This window comes from Stomoxys calcitrans, chromosome 2, assembly GCF_963082655.1.
Source record: "Stomoxys calcitrans chromosome 2, idStoCalc2.1, whole genome shotgun sequence".
NCBI classification, from domain to species: Eukaryota; Metazoa; Arthropoda; class Insecta; order Diptera; family Muscidae; genus Stomoxys; species Stomoxys calcitrans.
The window spans coordinates 50,926,009-50,945,142 of NC_081553.1; positions in this window are offsets into that span (position 1 = coordinate 50,926,009).

Consider the following 19,134-nt stretch of genomic DNA (forward strand, 5'->3'; position numbering starts at 1 on the left):
AATTGCGCCCCCTAAAGGCTCTAGAATCAAGACCCAATATCGGTTTATATGACAGCTATATCAGGTTATATACCGATTTTAACCATATTTAGCACGGTTGTTGGAAGTCATAACAAATAACTTTGTGCGAAATTTCAGCCTAATCTGATGAGATTTGCGCCCCCTAGCGGCTCAAGAAGTCAAGACCCAAGATCGGTTTATATGGCATGAGAATTGCGCCCCCTAGTGGCTCAAGAAGTCAAGACCCAAGATCGGTTTATATGGCATGACAATTGCGCCCCCTAGTGGCTCAAGAAGTCAAGACCCAAGATCGGTTTATATGGCATGAGATTTGCGCCCCCTAGCGGCTCAAGAAGTCAAGACCCAAGATCGGTTTATATGGCAGCTATATCAGGTTATATATTGATTTTAACCATATTTAGCACGGTTGTTGGAAGTCATAACAAATAACTTCGTGCGAAATTTCAGCCTAATCGGATGAGATTTGCGCCCCCTAGTGGCTCAAGAAGTCAAGACCCAAGATCGGTTTCTATGGCAGCTATATCAGGTTATGAACCGATTTCAACCATACTAGCACGGTTATTGGAAGTCATAACAAACAACTTCATGCAAAATTTCAGCCAAATCGGATGAGAATTCCGCCCCCTAGTGGCTCAAGAAGTCAAGACTCCAGATCGGTTTATATGGCAGCTATATCAGGTTATAGACCGATTTGAACCATATTTGGCACAACTGTTGGAAGTCATAACAAACAACTTCCTGCGAAGTTTTCGCCAAATCAGGTGAGAATTGCGCCCCCTGGTGGCTCAAGAAGTCAAGACCCAAGATCGATTTATATGGCAGCTATATCTGGTTATAGACCGATTTGAACCATATTTGGCACAATTGTTGGAAGTCATAACAAACAACTTCGTGCCAAATTTCAGCCAAATCGAATGAGAATTGCGGCCCTAGTGGCTCAAGAAGTCAAGACCCAAGATCGGCCACTGCAAGCGCTTTTATTGACCAAACTTGCCAAAATGTTTTACAATGCTTTCCTCGTCGACTTCCACTATTACTGAGCGGTTTGCTCGAAATCGGTTCAGGTTTAGGTATAGCTCCCAAATGTATGTTCGTCAGATTTTGGGTAATTTGCAATGCGAGTGATGTTGTCATTTGTCCACCGTATTTATTACAGTTTGAACATGTTTCGAGCAAATTTGATACGGATTTTTAATAACCCATCTGAAAACATCCGCCGAGGTCCATCAAAATTGGTTAAAAACTAGATATATTTAGTTCCCACTTTGTGCTTATAGGGTAGGTGAAGGGCATTATAAAGTCGGCACCGCCTGACTTTAGCCTTTCCTTACTGGTTATATATAAGATATGACGATTTTGACGTTTTCAACTTTTTGACAGTCGAAAGTCCAAAAACTTCTCATACGGATTATCTCTGCTATTCAAGCTTTACAGATTGCTCAGTATAAGGTCTCAAAAAAATTAAACTCGGGAGATCGGTTTATATGGAAGCTGTATCAGCTTATGGACGAATCAGGCCATATTTGGCACGTATGTTGAAAGTCAAAGGAAAAGTCGTGCAAAATTTCAGCCAAATCGGATGAGAATTGCGCCCTACAGAGGCTCAAGAAGTCAAAATCAGTGATCGATTTATATGGATGATATATCAAAACATGGACCGATATGACCTATTTGGGCTAGCTCGACTTAAAATGTCATGACGACATATACTTTATGGGGTCTTAGACGAATATTGCGAGGTGTTACAAACGGAATGTCGAAATTAGTATACCTATGGTGGAGGGTATAAAAAAATGCTAGGCGTGTTTCCATCGTCTGAGTTCTCGTATTCATGATGGTCTATTCCAAGTTGTTTGAAAAACCATACTGTATTTGCTTCTCTATATCTTCCTCATCCTAAATTGATGAATTTTGTTCAAAGTTTTCCTCCTTTTGTTAAATGCAATTTTAGCATACACAATACACTTTATTCTAGCGTACAATGGTGACGTAATCCTTCAAATTACCGACGTTGTTGTTCTGACACTTTTTGCATATTGGGCATGACAATAGTAAGTTTGTTACTGTCACCTCCTTTATGACATTTGCGTCAACCATGGTCATATGCAGCACGTACCTACATGAGAGAAGGGAGATCGGTCTGTACGACTCACCCAAACTCGGGCCCATCGACCGCCTCCCATTGCACCCGAAGAATTAACCTTCCCTGGCAAACCACAGTAGTTCTGGATCAATTACGTTCCGGCAGATGCAGCAAAGATTGATGCCGACGTGCAAGATGTATGTCCCAATTGTGACCAGGGACCACACGTCACCAGTTTAACTGTCCAGCCAGACTCACTCGACTCAGACCCAGATCCTTCTGGACGCACCCCATCTTAGTCGCAGAGTTCCTGGATCTTGACACTCAACAGAGTCAAGAAGACGAAAAATAGAACACAACAAACTGCTACAACAACAACAACATACATTCAACATATTTTCCGTCTCCCGCCACCATAGGATGGGCGGTGTACTAATCTAGTCACCTCGAAGAATTGATCTGAGAGCCTGTAAAGTAGAGCCATGTCAGTCCTTCTGTCTGTCGAAATAACGATAGTGTTGAAACGAATAGAGATATCCGATTGTAATTTAGCACAAATACTTCTTATCGATTCAGGTCGTGGAGGATTGCAAATGGGTCATATTGGTTGGGATTTGGATATATCCCCCATATAAACCGATATATTATTTTAACTTATTGACCTCCATTTTCATCCGATTTGGCTGAAATTTAGCACAAATGCTTAGGCTCTGGTTTTCAATATCAGTGCCGGGTATGATCCGAATCGCTCTATAAACTGATGTAGCCCCATACAAACCGATCGCCGGATTTGACTTCTTACGCCCCTAGAAGCCTCAGTTTTCATCTGATTTGGCTGAAACTTGGCACTAATAATTCCGTTGTATATTCCAACATCAGTACTGGGTATGATCTGAATAACTCTTTTAACCCATATATCTCCCATACAAACCGATCCACGGATTTGATTTCTTGAGCTTATAAAAGCCTCAGTTTTCATCCGATTTCGCTGAAACTTGGTGCAATGACTGTCTGTTCTTATTTCCAACATCAGTGCCGAGTATGATCCGAATCGGTCTATTAACTGGTATTCCGGGATTTGATTGTTGAGCCCTTAGATACTTCAATTTTCATCAAATTTGGCACAAAGATTTCTGCTATGATATGAGTCCGAACGGCGTGCCGCAGTGCGACACCTCTTTGGAGAGAAGTTTTTACATGGCATAATACCTCACAAATCTTGTCAGCATTAGGAGGAGAAAACCACCACTAAAAATTTGTTCTGATGGTCTCGCCAGGATTCGAACCCAGTTATTCAGCGTCATGGGCGGACATGCTAACCTCTGCGCTACTGTGGCCCGGCCGAACTTCCCACGTTTTTAATTGGTTGGTTCTACAATACCCTTCACAGCAATACTGCTGTAGATTCCTTTGCAAACTGACACAATTGGTCATGGATTTTTCCACTATATGGAAACATAAAATATTTACTGCAAAAGAACAACAGATGCCATTAACAGCTCTTTGCTGATGATCCAAATCAGACCCATTTACATACCAATGTAAATATCTTAGGAAGAATTTCCAACTCAGTTGGCTTTCGCAGAGACTTCCATTAACTCCCTATGCAGTGATCGCGAATTTATTTTGAAATTATTTTGTGTAAAATGAAACCTTCTGTCGCATTAAAGATGCCAGTAGTAGCTTAGCATAGACGGATCTCTCGATTAAAGATCTTGAACCCAAAATGGGCAGTCTGAGGTCTATATAACTTCCCACAGTTCGAGCAGTTTCTTGATGACCGACTGAAAGAGATTGTGGAAGTCCTTTCATTGTCGAAGCTTACGCCACACATTTGGTTGGACAGCAAGCCGAAAACACTGTAATTCTTTGGGGCGAGATCTGGAGAGTATGATATATGTTGAAGAATAGCTTATTTGAGCTCCTGAAGGGCTGATGACATTTAAAACATTGCATCTGGATTTGGCGTCACTAAGGATAACCTCGTCTATGTTCCGTTTCTAAAATTCGTTTGTTCTCGTATTGCAGCAAGTTTAGATCCTGTGTGCAATAAATCACACTAAGCAGCAAATGAGATGAACTAGCACAAAAACTTCGCTAATCCGTTTGTACAATGACAGACATGTTTTGCCAGCGAATATTTACGGCCAAAAGGATCAGAATAGCTGTGTAAATATGTCTGCCTTTCATGTAACCTCAATCAGTGTAAACAAAGCTGCTAAACTTTCCGTCTGCCACAATAATACAAAGCTGTAGCGTACAAAATAATATAAAAAAACCAAACAACAAAGAGTTGAAGCCCTTGACTGAAAGTGTCTGCAAGGACCAGCTCAAATCCCATAGCTCATAAATAATAACTCAATTCGAAACATTGCATCCATTTAAATACTTTCAATTATTAATCACACATGACAGCGGCGGGCATAGTGTCGTATACATAGACGAGACAAGTTTTAGTTGCTATACAAACGAACTCCCGCCTCGTTCAATCACAAAAAATTCTCAAGCGCCATAATAGCCTGTGTGTGTGTTTTTTTTTATTGTGTAGAGTTCCGTTGTCCTGACCACAGTGTGAAAGTGCCAGGACATAAGTGGAGAGTCACACTTTCACCGGATCTCAGGGCAGTTGCAGACATACACATGTACGTTGCAAGCCACACCATACCATACCAAACGACCAACCCAAACCAGAAATCCGTTTGCCATTAAAATAATAAAAAAAGAAGGCAGGAATGCGCCACGAGTAGACGCGTGAACATGCAAGTGTCGGCTAAGTAAAATCGAAGCACAGCACGCGAAACGAAAGGAAGCGATGACAAATCCTTGAATTTGTCGCTAAAGGAAGGAACTGCGAATGAAGTGACATTTTTGGTCAATGCCACCATATGGTATCGTAAATGAGCACATTACTGCATCCAGAAACTTCATAAGCAGGCAAAGGAATACATCGTTAGTCATGTGGGCAACAGTGATTTCTTTGGTTTAAAGAGCGAAAATATTTATTTTTTTTTTTCGAGAAAATAAGAAATAGAATAACTTAAAATGCTTGTATCACCTGAAAAACACTTTAGTGTCGAAATACGGGTGCGGATTTCCAGAACTCGTAAAAATTGTCTGCTATATAATAATTATCAGCCAGAGGCACGAAGGACAATGCATCGCAGATGGTCACAAAGTGTGTGTTGTGAACACTACCAAATAATTGGGTTGCCCAAAAAGTAATTGCGGATTTTTTAAAAGAAAGTAAATGCATTTTTAATAAAACTTAGAATGAACTTTAATCAAATATACTTTTTTTTACACTTTTTTTCTAAAGCAAGCTAAAAGTAACAGCTGATAACTGACAGAAGAAAGAATGCAATTACAGAGTCACAAGCTGTGAAAAAATTTGTCAACGCCGACTATATGAAAAATCCGCAATTACTTTTTGGGCAACCCAATATATGGCCCAATCTAGACTTGAAGAGGTTTACTGCTTTGCTGTCGTTAGTTAGAACAAATGTCTCAGTTAATGTGTCCGTCATGACATGTTACTGTTCAATCGGAAAACATGCCGATAGACTGCATAAAGAAGGTAACGACTCTTCCAGCAACTTTAAGGATTCCAAAGAAGAGGAGGCTTTAGAACATCTGATGTTTGGCTGTGCTGCACTGGCAGACTGAAGGATTTCGACTTTAGGTTCTCATTTTTTCGAGAACTAATCCGAATTGGCGGATGTGAATATTCGCAAGTTGATGAGCTTTTCCATCGATTTAGATGGTTCAATGGTAGGGACTAGAAGACATCTTCCTTCTTCTGTCCCTCTGGTCTCACAATGGATGAAAGAGTCTAAATGAGTCTGACAGCAGACTGACACATAAGCCTATGCATATGCAAATTTGTCCATGAACATTGCATTAAAAAACAAGGTTCACATCTGTCGAGTTCTTTTTGCAGTATCTGTTTTAAAGCAAACAAAAAATTATGAATAAGGACCGATTATAGTCCGATTCGGGGCCCAAGAAGCAAAATCGGGAGATCGGTTTATATGGGAGCTGTATCAAGCTATAGATCGATCGATTGCACACGTATGTTGAAGGCAATGGGAGAGGCCGTTGTACAAAATTTGTGCCAAATTGGATGAGAATTGCGCTCCCTAGAGACTAAAGACAAGACAAGATCCCAGATCAGTTTATATGGCAGCTATATGAGGTTATATACCGATTTGCGCCATACTTATCTCCGTTTTTGGAAATCATATCAAAACACCGCATGCAAAATTTTAGCCAAATCGGATAAGAATTGCGTCTTCTAAAAGCTCCAGAAGTCAAGATCCAAGATCGGTTTATATGGCACCAATACCAGGTTATGAATCGATTTGGACCATACTTCGCACAAATGTTGGAAGTGATATCAGAACACTACGTGCAGTCAAATCGGACGAGAATTGCGCCCTCTAGAAGCTCAAGAAGTCAAGACCCAAGATCGGTTTATATAGCAGCTATATCAAAACATAAACCGATTTGGCCCATTTACAATCCCAACCGATCTATACCAATAAGAAGTATTTGTGCAAAAATTTCAAGCGGCTAGTTTCACTCCTTCAAAAAAGCCGATGTACTCGGATGGTATCGATATCCTCTGATACACCACAGTGACTGTCCTTGGTTGATGACATTATAACGGAGGAGAAGATAATGTGGGAGATGCATTCGTTTGATTCATACAAGTCTACGGAACCGAATGGCGTACTGCCTGTTATGTTGAAAATGGCAGGACTGTTTGCCATACGACTCTTTCAGACGATTTTTAGAAGCTGCGTTTTGCTGGACTTCGTAACGATTTAATGGCGGGGGTTAGGTTGATTTTTATACCGCAAGCGGGGAAACAGAGATAATCTCAATATTAGGAACCGTTTTGCCATTTTACCTACATGACATGTCGCCATTTTACTGACATCACTAAGCGTATGCCAAGGCTCGGTCGATTGACAGTGCCCTTCATGATCTGACTGTGTTCATCGATGGAAATTTGGGTGGGTTTGGTCTTGGCGGTCTTCTTGGACATACAACGTGGTAATGATGTGAAGTAACAACGTGAAATTGGAGTCCACACATGTTGGACTCTGGTCGACATGAGGGTCACCCTCTTTTAGTAAATTGGATTCAAACTATGCTAAATGGCCGGTTATCAACTAATCACTGGCAGAGGGACCGATAAGAATTGTTATCAGAAGAACTCCGTAAGGACGGATTTTATCCCCTCTATTGTGGCTTTTGATTCTCAGGTTTTTTGTAAGGAGGATGGTGAAGATCGTTGCCTGCGCGGATGACATCGTTATCATGGTGAGTGAACGTTTCCTCTAGTTCAGGAGGCGCTGAGGAAGCTGTCTGGATCGGCGAAGGCTGTCTGGATTGCATAAACCTCAGAAAAATTGAGCTGGCACTTTTCACCTGGAGGAAAAAATGGGTGTTTTCAGGGGTCCTGTAGTGGATGAGGTGGAGCTCTCTCCGGAAGCAATGTACTTTTGGCGGGATTTTTGACCAGAAACTAAGTGAGAGATGGACATCGAAACAAGGGGAATGAATACGCTCTAATCCCGTCGCAAACCGATAGAAGGAGTTGGGGGCTTAGCCCGGTAACGGTGCACAGGATGTTTACGACGGTTATTCGGCAAATTCTCACCTATGTATGTCTGGTGTGGAAGAAGGCTCTTACCAACTATGTTCGCCTCAAGATGATCGAGATGGTATATGCTACCGCGATAGTACTAATCTCCGGGGGAAGAACGAGTGCTCCAAGAGAACGTCATGGTGAATTCCATTCTTGATCTTAGACCTTTGCACCTGTATGTTGGGTGTGTGGCAACAAAGGTCGTCATAAGACTAAGAGAGTGAACCTCATGAATCATGATGATCCTCAAACTTTGGGCATTCCTCTGCTGCACTGAGGGAGGGAGATGCGAAGTGGCGCCAACTGTATGTGGAGCGACTAATTACAATATATACCAATAAAGCCCTTCCTTGTTGACAGGTTAGGCGTAATTTTCCCGAAAAGAGATCTCAGCCCTTCCCTAGACCCTCTGTATACAAGGATGGGTCTACATTGGATGGGAGATCGAAGCAAAGATCCTCATTGAATTCCTTGGAATCAGAGATTCTTTTTGTCTTCTGAGCGGGTGGAGCATATTTCAGACAGTGATCTTTGTGGTCCTGAAGGTACTGGAAACGATGTGGCGATGAAGGTTTTAGCGTCCTGCTAAGTAAGGTCGAAACGGTTTGGAAGATACAATGAGCTTTTTCGACCATGGATAATGTTGTCAGGCTCTGCAGGGTCTCGGATCACCAAGTTGTGGCGGGGAACGAAGCGGCCGACGAACTTGTCAGAAGTCGATCTCTTTTTTCTGCATATCGTGCTATGGAATCAGTGAGCCCTTCATTGTACGAGTTTCTTGGTAGGGTGTAAAACCACCGAACTTAGATTGGTAGTATGTATTTTGTTATTTAAAATTGATCTTACGACTAAGCTTTAATTGGTTGGTGATATTCATAACTGCCACCAAATCGGTAGCTGATTTTGATGACCCTTCAAGAGTAACCAAAGTAACATCGAATCTTACGCTGCAGTTTGTCGGTCATCGTTCTTTTGCCATTTACTTACGTTGCTGTTTGTCGGGCATCGTTCTTGTAACCTTTATTTAAGTATTTCCACATTATTATGCTGACATCGTTGTTGCTAGCATTATCATGTGTTATAGGGTGAGAGTACATGATTTGTTTATTAAGGTGAGGCTACGTATCTCGCGAGGTTTGAAGGTGACTTGGATTGCAGTGTGACAAAGACCCTATTGTCGAGTATTCCGCGAAACAGGTTCTCGCTTATCCTAAGGTTGAGGAAGCAGGACTGGCGGATTATTAAAACACGTCCAATGGATGCAGGGACTTCTGGAGAAACAAAGATGAGTTTCGCAAGATATAGCCATTTAAAAGCGTTACTTAAAATAAAAAGTCCTTAACAGCATACCGTTATATTTATCCTTTCAAAAACCGCCCAACCAATAATAATCAGCAGCTCGATTTTCACAAATGTCACCTTATTCTGCTGTTAAAAACTATAACTTAAAATGCTTGTATACCCATAACAAAGCGATATTTGTTATATTCATGTTTGCAACACATCAAAATATCCATTTCCGACGTATAAAGTACAGTTGAATCTCGATTCTCGGGGTCTTTATTAACAGGTTACCCCAGTTGACCGGCATGCTGTACTTTTGGACCTCTATTAATCGTGCATACCTCTATTATCCGTGCACCACACACATGTTCGATGTATAACACTGGGACTACCCTTTTTATTTAAAATTCTACCTGACAATCTGTAATTGAAATATTAAAGGTCAAGGTGTTTGTTTGAAAATTACTCCAACAATAAAAGAGAAAAGAAGAAAACGTGAAGTTCTTTCGATTTAGGAACAAATAGAACTGATAAAAGATCACTGTAAATCTCGATTGTATAAGTCCGTATAACTTAAAATGCTTGTATGCCCTTAACAAAACGATGTTTGTAATACCCACCACCAAGAATGGGCGTATATTCGTTATGTTATTCCATTTGCAACACATCGAAATATCCATTTCCGACCATAAAGTACAGTTGAACCTCGATTATCCGGGCCTCTAATAACCGGTTACCCCAGTTAACCGGCTTGTTGTGCTTTTAATTTTGGATCTCTATTAACCGCGCTTACCTCTATTATCCGTGCACCACACACATGATTGATGTATAATTCTGGGACTACCCATTTTATTTAAAAGTTAAAATTCTACCTGACAGTCTGTAATTGAAATATGGCAGGTTAAGGTGTTTGTTTAGAAACGGCTTCAACAACAAAAGAGAAAGAAGAGAATGTGAAGTTCTTTCAAGTCAGGAACAAAAAGAACTGATTAAAGATCACAGTAAATAAATACATAACTCGGTTGGTTTGTAAAAAATATGATGTAGGACCAACAAACTTCACGCAATTTAGTAAAATAGAAGAAAACTATATTAAAATGTGCCTCGAGTGATGGATGGTTTGAAAAAAGCCAAATTCTACAAAACATTGACTTCGATAGGAAACGATAAGTGCTTTTGCTTCTAGAGACGATCACAACCAGGTGTAAATATTTTGATATCTGAAAGGATACAGTAATATTTCTTCCACCGAATTCCACATGCTTAATTCAGCCTTTGAATCAAGGACCAATCCGCAGCTTCAAACAAATTAAGTTAATCATCTAAATACTTCTGGCTTTAGAAAGCAGGCATAATTTCATCAAGTCTCTGAATATCAAGAAAGTGTTGTAGATAGCTGGTGTATCTTGCGACACTGTAACACAACAAGTTAAAAGTAAATTTTGGAACAACCTACTCTCCCAATATAACGGAAAGGCGAATTATGCCGCTGCAATATTGAAATACGCCTGGATGTTCAATTAACGACCTCTCAAATTTGAAGGAGTGCAATGATGATGTCACCTCTTGTGCTATAGAATCTAATGCCATATTTGGATATTTCGAAGAATCAGACAATGACAATCAGAAGCTCAAGCAATACAATAGAATAGAATAGTGTTCTATTTGAATTTTTTAAAATAAAAGTAGTCTAGAAATTTCAGAGCCATATGCAGCCCAGGTACATACATACATAAAAATACATAAACAATAAAATTTTAAAAAATCTCTATTCACCGTGTTTTAGATTTTCCGTGCTAAGCTCATTTCCGAACGAACCGGATAGTCGAGGTTCAACTGCATTTATGTATATTAAAGTAGAGCGATTATTATGGAAGGAAAAAAATGTTAATGTTACCTTCGCTTTTCTGATTATTGTGATTGTACTGAGCAAAAAAGTCCACTAGACCATACGTATACGCTAAAAACCGAGCCTCCAAATTCTGACTTGGAGTTTTTTCTCAGACTTTTGTCACGTTTTTTTTTTAAATATTTTGGTTTATAACAGCCAAATCAATGAGATGCTCGATTCAATACTAAGAAAAAATTTTAGTCAAGACAACAGTTAAGAACTCTTCAGTACATCTCAAAATCATTGGAACGCTTTTCAGGCGGTTTTGGCTTTGTGAAAGTGCAACTTTCGCGAAAATATTGATAAATAACAATTTTTAGTTGTTCATAGTAAATTATCAATATTTTCACGAAAAACGCTTTTCAGTCAGTTTTGGCTTTGTGAAAGTGCAAATTTCGTTAAAATATTGATAAATCACAATTTCACTTGTTTATAAATATTTTCACGAAAAATGTGCACTTTCACAAGACCAAAACTGCTTGAAGAAGCGTTCAAATGCTTTTGCGTGACAAAAGTCTGAGAAAAAAAATGCAAGTCAAAATTTGTTGGCCCGATTTTCACCGTAGACGCATGGTATAGTGGACTTGCTCAGTATAATCCCAAGAAACAGAAACGCGAAGTGCCCCTTAAGTTGTTCCAATCGCCCCACCGTGATAGGACCCTTGACAACCGTGAATATTGCTGAAATATATACCGATCTACCGATTAAAGTTCTTGGGCCCATTAAAGGCGTATTTATCAACCGATTTCGCTGAAATTCGGTGCATTGAGATTATGACGAAATGTGGTTTTTATACATAACCGAGGTAGTGGGTAACCAAAGTTCGACCCGGCCTTTTTACTTGATTGAAAAACTTGAGAATGTATAAACAGGGTAATATTTCTGTATCTCCAAATGTGAGATAAGAGTGATATGCTGTTGAACAGGCTCATTCAGAGAGCATTATCGTGCAGAGAGTTTTGTGATGGCATAGTTATTACAATGTCGAAGAAATTGAACCCATGACCATCGTACCGACAATCCGAGTGCCCTAGGAACTAGGCCACCGGCCCTCTTCCTGTATCTCTTTATCCGTTTTATAATCAAATAACTTAAAATGCTTGTAGCTCCTTAACTAAAATATCAACCGACAATAGACGAGTTACACTTACATCATAAGTAGGAGATAGACTTGCAACTAGAAAGCTTCCGGAAAAATAATAGTTTTATTGTGGTAGTTTTGTAAAACAAGGTTGCCTGTGTATAATAACATTTTTTTATTGTATATTCTAATATTTTAATTTTATTCCAGCTTCTTAGACCCCAATAACCACTGCTAAAAGCTTACTTAACATCAGGCACCAAACAACTATTCTTTACATCCATCACCATCAAATAATCCATCTTCAAGCATTACCATCAACACCATGTCGCGTCATTTATGTGACTGTCTGGGAGCATGTCAGGCATTATCACGTATCATGAAAACAATGCGCCGTTGTTGGAATATAATATTTTTTATAACGTTACGAATAATGATTTGGCTCAATCAACTTGCCTTAATGGCTCCATTTATATGCACCACAAAAAGGAAGAAGATATCGCCGGAATACTCGGAGGAAATGATATCGACCAAATTGGAGTTTCGCACAAATCGTTTGGTAACTGTCATCAACTTGGTAATTTCTCTAACTCTTATGGCCGCTATACCATATCTGGTGCTGATCATACCAGACCTGTACAATATATCGCGGCAAAAGGAGATGGGGATTTTTCAGCTTATAGCTCAATTTTGTACAGCTGTCGATGCAGGATGCACCACACTAATAATGATATCTCAGATCATAAATCGCAAAAGGGTGGTCGAATTGTTAAATTTATATGCCAGGATTATTGAAATAATGCAATATTTTGAAAAGAATTTTGTCACTTTCAAAATATTCTTCACTTTGATGTTGGAGTTTGGTATGACCGTCTACAATGTATGGCTGAGTATACCATTTATCACTTCAGCCACCTCAAGGCTCAATGCGAATGGCTTTTGTGCCTATGCGGCTTTGATGTTTATGAATATCTTTACCTCTATATTTGCACTGGGCATATTCACTTTGATCTTGGTGTTACTGGCATTATCACAACAATTGGAGCGGCAATTATCACATCATCAGAATATATGGAATGATGAGAAAATTATACAGCTAATTAGAATGCAGGATGCTATACATCATCTTATGAGCAGTTTTGTTAAAACCATGCAGTTTGCCATATTTTGCTATATTTTAATGAAATTTACTACCATTCTGTGCAACATCTACACTCTGCTTGATTACTATGCGACCAATCAGAAGATGTACCCGGAGTTCCTGGTGGCCATAGCTAGTGTTGTGCTGGAGTTGTATTCTATAATTTTGATGTCTTACTTGTGTCGCCGTAGTCAGCAAAAGGTGCGAGATCTGGTGCTGATTAGAGAAGATCAATACTTTTTGAAGGTATTTTACATATGAATGTTAGTTGCAATTTCTTGTGGAAACTATTGAATTTTTTTAATCCTTTTTATTCTTTTATTTCTTTTTTTTTTATTTTGTAGCTACCAGATGAAATTGAGTTCGTTGATAATAGTGTTTTATGGCCTCAACTGCAGGAGTTCTTAATATTGGGTTTGTTCCCTTTGAACAATGAATTTGCTTTATTTTTATTGTCCTATTCTGTGAATTTTATTGTCATTATATTACAGTTTCATAGAAATAGAAGCACGAATCTATAGATGTATATTAAGAACTCTTTGAACCCGAAGGAGCTGTTAATATTCTACTGGGGACGTGTTGATCTCACTACTTTATGTCAGTCTAGAATGTTGTGGCGTCATGATTGCTGCAGAGTGCTGCGATCATCTGCCTAGGGGAACTCCCCCATGCGGTCCGTTCGGTGAAAAGTATATATAAGCTCTTCTCCACGGTCTGAATGGAAGATTAATGCTGCCAAGGTATCGCGGATTTTCCTTAAAGATTGATCTCCTGGATACCATAGTTCTTTTTAAGTGATGTGTAAGTGAATCGGGTTGGAATGGAATGGATGACGGTATGGAAGTAAAGGACAGTGAGGAGATGATGAACTGATGAGAAGTTAGAAGACTGTATCGAAATGGCCTGTGAGTTGAAGGCTGCTATACCGTGTTGAAGTCTTCGGAGCTCGTGTGAGTGTGATTGCAGAAGTTCTGATGGTTTGAATGTTTTCCACACGTTGTTGCTTCTATTCTTTGCGAAATGCAGAGTCTATACCGTATTGTGTGTATGTTTCGGTGGTATACCTGTTTTGGCTCAGTCTTGCGCTGAGTCATTTTGAGTTATTTCACCTGATTTCTGATAATTCTGAATGACGTTTTGCTACTGGATGGTGCTTGCATCATACCACTGATTAACCATTCCGGAACTGTTTGGAGTTCAACTAGAAGTAGTTGGACTACTTAGTCGGCCAAGAGTCATTAACCTGATACCATGGGTGTCAGGAGCCCCTGGAAATTCCCTTCCAGCCTGACTATGGTGAGGGCCCAGTTGGAAGAAATGTGGTGGGTATGGTTTAGACCTAAATTCGCAGGAAAGGCATTTCGATGCTTGGTGTGGTGTTGCATGTAATCAACCGGGTGCCGCGACCCATAGATCGGAAGAAGTTTTAGATAGTGCTCCGCTCCTAACCAAGGGGGAGATCACTTTCAAACAACGTGGGATCGAATTGGTACTCATGCTGGCTTTGGTCTTGTATGGGGGGGCGTAGGAAGACGCATTATATTCACCCGTGGCTAAGATTCCTGCAGGATTAAGTCAACATGACAAGTGTCTGCATAAATCACCATTAGGTGAAAAGTATATAACAGATCTTCACCGCGGTCTGATGTGGAAGATTAATGCTATTCAGGTATCGTGTTGTTTTGGAATTTTCCTCAACAATTGATCTCCTGGATACGGCAGTGCTGTATAAATGATGATAATAAGGAAATTTCTGCTTATTAGTCGGAGAATATTGGCAGACGATAGGGAAGTGTATTGATGGTTGGAAGGTGATGGACTGGTAGGTGGTGATGGATGGTTGAAGCGATGGGGAGTAGGATGGATGAGTAGTTAGTAGACTGCATCGATAAGGTCGGTGAGTTGAAGTTTGCTGTAACGTTGTAGTCTTCGGAGCAGGTGTTGTGTTTGTGAGTGTAGAAGTTCTGATGGTTTTAATGTTTTCCACACGGTGTCGCTGCTATTCTTTGCGAATTTTAGAAAGTATACGTATTGTGTGGATGTTTCGGTGGTATTCTTATTTTGGCTTAGCCTTGCTCTGAGTCATTTTGGGGTTATTGTACCTGATTTGTTGTGGTTCTGAATGACATTTTGCTACTTGATGGTGCATCATCCCACTTGTTGACCAGTCGAAACTGTTTGGAGTTCAACTAGAAGAAGTTGGATTAGAGTCTGTAATCTGGTACCACGGTGGTCAGGAGCCCTTGGATCATGGGTTCAGCCTGACTGTGGTGAGGCCCCAGTTGGGAGCAACGTGGTGGCTGTGGTTTATATCCAAAACCACAGGAAGGGCATTTTGATGTTCAGTGTGGTATTGAATATAATCAACCGGGTGCCGTGACACATAGATCGGAAGGAGCTTTAGATAGTGCTCCGCTCCTAACCAAGGGGGGATCACTTCCAAACAACGTGGGATTGAATTGGTACTCATGCTGGCTTCGGTCTTTTATGGGGGCGTTGGAAGACGCATTATATTCACTCTTGCTTACATCATCCCACAGGGTGACCAGTCAGGAACTGTTTGAGTTCAATTGAAAGTAGTTGGACCTTAATTTGGTGCCACGGTTTTCAGAAGCCACTGAAACTTCCGTTCCAGCCTGACTATGATGAGGTCCAAGTTGAGAGTAATGTGATGGCTTTGGTTTAGACCTAAAAACGCAGTAAGGTCATTTCGATGCTCGGTGTGGTGTTGCATGTAATTAGTCGGGTGCCGCGATCTATAGATCGGAAGGAGTTTTAGATGGTGTTCCACTTCTTACCAAGGGGGAGATCACGTCCAAATAGATTGGGATAGAATTGGTACCCAGCTGGCTTCGGTCATGTATGAGGGCGTTGTAAGACGCATTATATTCACCCGGGGTAAAAAGCCCTGCAGGATAAAGAGGTGCCTGCATAAAACACCACAAGGACTTGCCTAGGGCAACTTCGTTTCTCATGAACTCCAGTGGACCATACTCGGTCTAAGTCCCGAACTCCTGCCAACCGAGTTGCAATATGAGTAGAGCGCATTCAGCATCTGTTTTTCTCTATCTTTCACGTTCTTTCAACAGTGTCCAGTTTAATTTCTGGTCAAAAATAAGGCCCAGATATTTAGTCTCCGCAGAAAGCGGCAGCTCCACGACATCAAGGTCTGATCCCCTGAACTTGCCAAATCTCCTCCTTCTCCGGAAGGATCTCGCTTAGTATTGAGACATGCTGGTTTCCCTTTATATATGGCACACGATTAAGAGGTGCCGCCTTCAAACCTTAATTTGCTGGTGGAAGCCGCTTCTGCAGGGAAAAATAGCCTTGTTGTGGGAAGTGGTGCTAATGCACATCACCAGAATTGGACCCGACACACAGGCTGGAACTTTGAGCTCTGACCTGTGTGGTGGTCATATGTATTTATCACGAGAAACTCAGCTGAAAGATACCGGGCGCGTCCACAGGTTGCAGATAGTGAGATGATACGGAGTATCTGCAACTGCAGTCGCGGACAATCAACGGTATCGAGTGGAGAGCCTAAGAAAGAGGCCGGGCGGCACCGGCTATTGCTTTAATAATGAATACCTATGATTCTCGATATGACAAGAGGAGTATTTTGGGCGCCTTTAAATAATGAATGGCCATCACGTTCCGGCAACGATCGGTCCTATGGGTCTGAATGAGCTTACTCATCTTTAGGAGTTTGACGAGGATTGCTACCTCCATATGCAATGTGTCTACAACAACAACCTGAAATTGGGAAGTTAACATAATAAAGGAAATAATCCTTCCTTTATTACAAGGAACTGGCAGGAGGTACTACATATTGCCTATGTATCGGAGAATAACAGCCGAAGAATATGTGACTAGGAAGTGTTGGATGACTACAGCATCTTAGATCTTTGTTACATTAGTTTCAGCTTTGAAGAAAATTCTGCAGGATTTATCCCTCGCCTTAACAATGGAAAGGTGGATTGAAATAAGTTTCGGCACACATTCTGCACGGTTATCCCCTCCAGACCTGAGAGGAAGTGGAAACTGGATGACTCGCTTAAGTCCTGGAGCCAAAACAAGGGGCAAAAACCGCCCGCCAGAGTTGCAAAAAACTTTTCAACAGGATGAAAGCCACAAAGGTAACACAAGACTGGGGCATCTAATAGCCTGGGTTTATATTCCATATTAGGACGAGCTAAAGAATGGCCAGAGCACATCTGAACGCAATGCTGCAGCTCCGGCGAAGGAATATTGTGTCAATCTCGAGTATACCAGATCACTCAATGGTTTAACAATTAACCGGTTGATTTTGGAGGGCCGCAGGTAAAAAAACTGACAAGCAGGCAAAACTAAAAACAACTCCACAAATTTCAGAGATAATGCAGTCCCAGGATGTGCATCTAGCAACACCTAAGCTAAATGTTCGAGATATCACCCAAAGAGCAACAAATGACGTATGTTTAGATATTTGGGGCTGTGAATACTTCAAGGCCATCGTTGTTTAGATCAGAAGTCTCATTCCTCGTGTAGGTCATCACAGTTTTCCCCGCCTTTCTAAATTTTTATTCTATTGGAGATACAGGCATTTTAAGTTATAAATGAGATAAACGATACAGCTTCCTATTAAGGAGGTAGAGGCATTTTAAGTTTTAAAAGCAAATCCTAAGGAAAGATAGGATTGATTGGATGCCACTTGTTACTTGTTCTACCATTTTGCCATTTAAGAAGAGTCACATGCCAAATGCCTGTTCTGTGAGTCATTTGCAAAATTTCTTACAGAAGGCTAGCGTGATTTTCAAAAACGACTGGATGAGCTAAGCTAAATTTATTTAGAAAGCCTTGATCATGGTCCATATATGCTTATGGAAAGAAAAAAACATGTTAAGTATCCCCAATGTCAATCCTATAGTGGTAGGCATAATCAATTTTTTCCAGCCATCAACTTTAACAAAAAATCCCATAAAACGTTTACTTATGAGCCTTCACACTCATTTAAATATTAGTTTCCCTTTAAAATCCTTAACAGTTTGCATACATCTACCGCCATACAAACAAAATCCACTTAAACTTCTTCCTTTAATCTACGCCCCCCAAAAAAAAAGCATGGCTAAATCGAATTGAAGAAAAACAAATTTTCGAAAATTAACGATTAACACGGAAATGACAAATGATGTTCATGCTGCTGCCGCAGCCTTCCTCGCCGCCTTTTTGTGCCACCCCAACAGGCAAGGCGGTGATGAAATCGTGAGTCGGCTGATTAGCCGGCTTAAAGGAAGTTCAGATGATTGATAGAAATCTGATTTGATTTGTTTGTCGGCAACGACAACATTGGCAAGTGAAACAGCGATAAAAACAACAACAGCAACAACAAACAAATCGTCAAATAACATTTACGCAAAATCAAGGTAGTGATGTCAGTGCCATGGATGGAGGTATTGCAAAATAAGCCAGTAAATACCTGAGAGAGGGCAAAGGCGCTTATTTAAGCACCCTATTATATAAGGATCATGATTTTTGCAAGTAGTTTAAGGAAAATGATGATGCAGAGTATACAAAGCAAAGGTTAGGCCCAACTGTGGTAGCATAAGGACTAAAAAAATTCTGAGGATATTTTCAAAAAAAGGAACAGGATTACCTAAACTAGTACCATGTTAAAACCATCACCGCTAATATATGTAGGTGTTCAGTTTCTCGCCAAAATTCTAAGCCAGTCGATAGTTGTATTCAAAAATACTTTGTATTTCCTACTGTCCTTCAAAGTGCAACAAACAAATTCCGGGACTTACAATACCCTGTAGCGCACTTTCAATGCAGGATATCTAAATATCAAGGATAAACAAAGTGAGACCAAAAAATGCCACCATTAAACAGATTGTCAGATATTAAATGACTTTTTGCCACAAAGCACACACACACACACACGTGTATTACCTTACCAGTCTGTTCCCTGAAAAAGTCTCTTTTAGAACTTCAAAAGGGAGA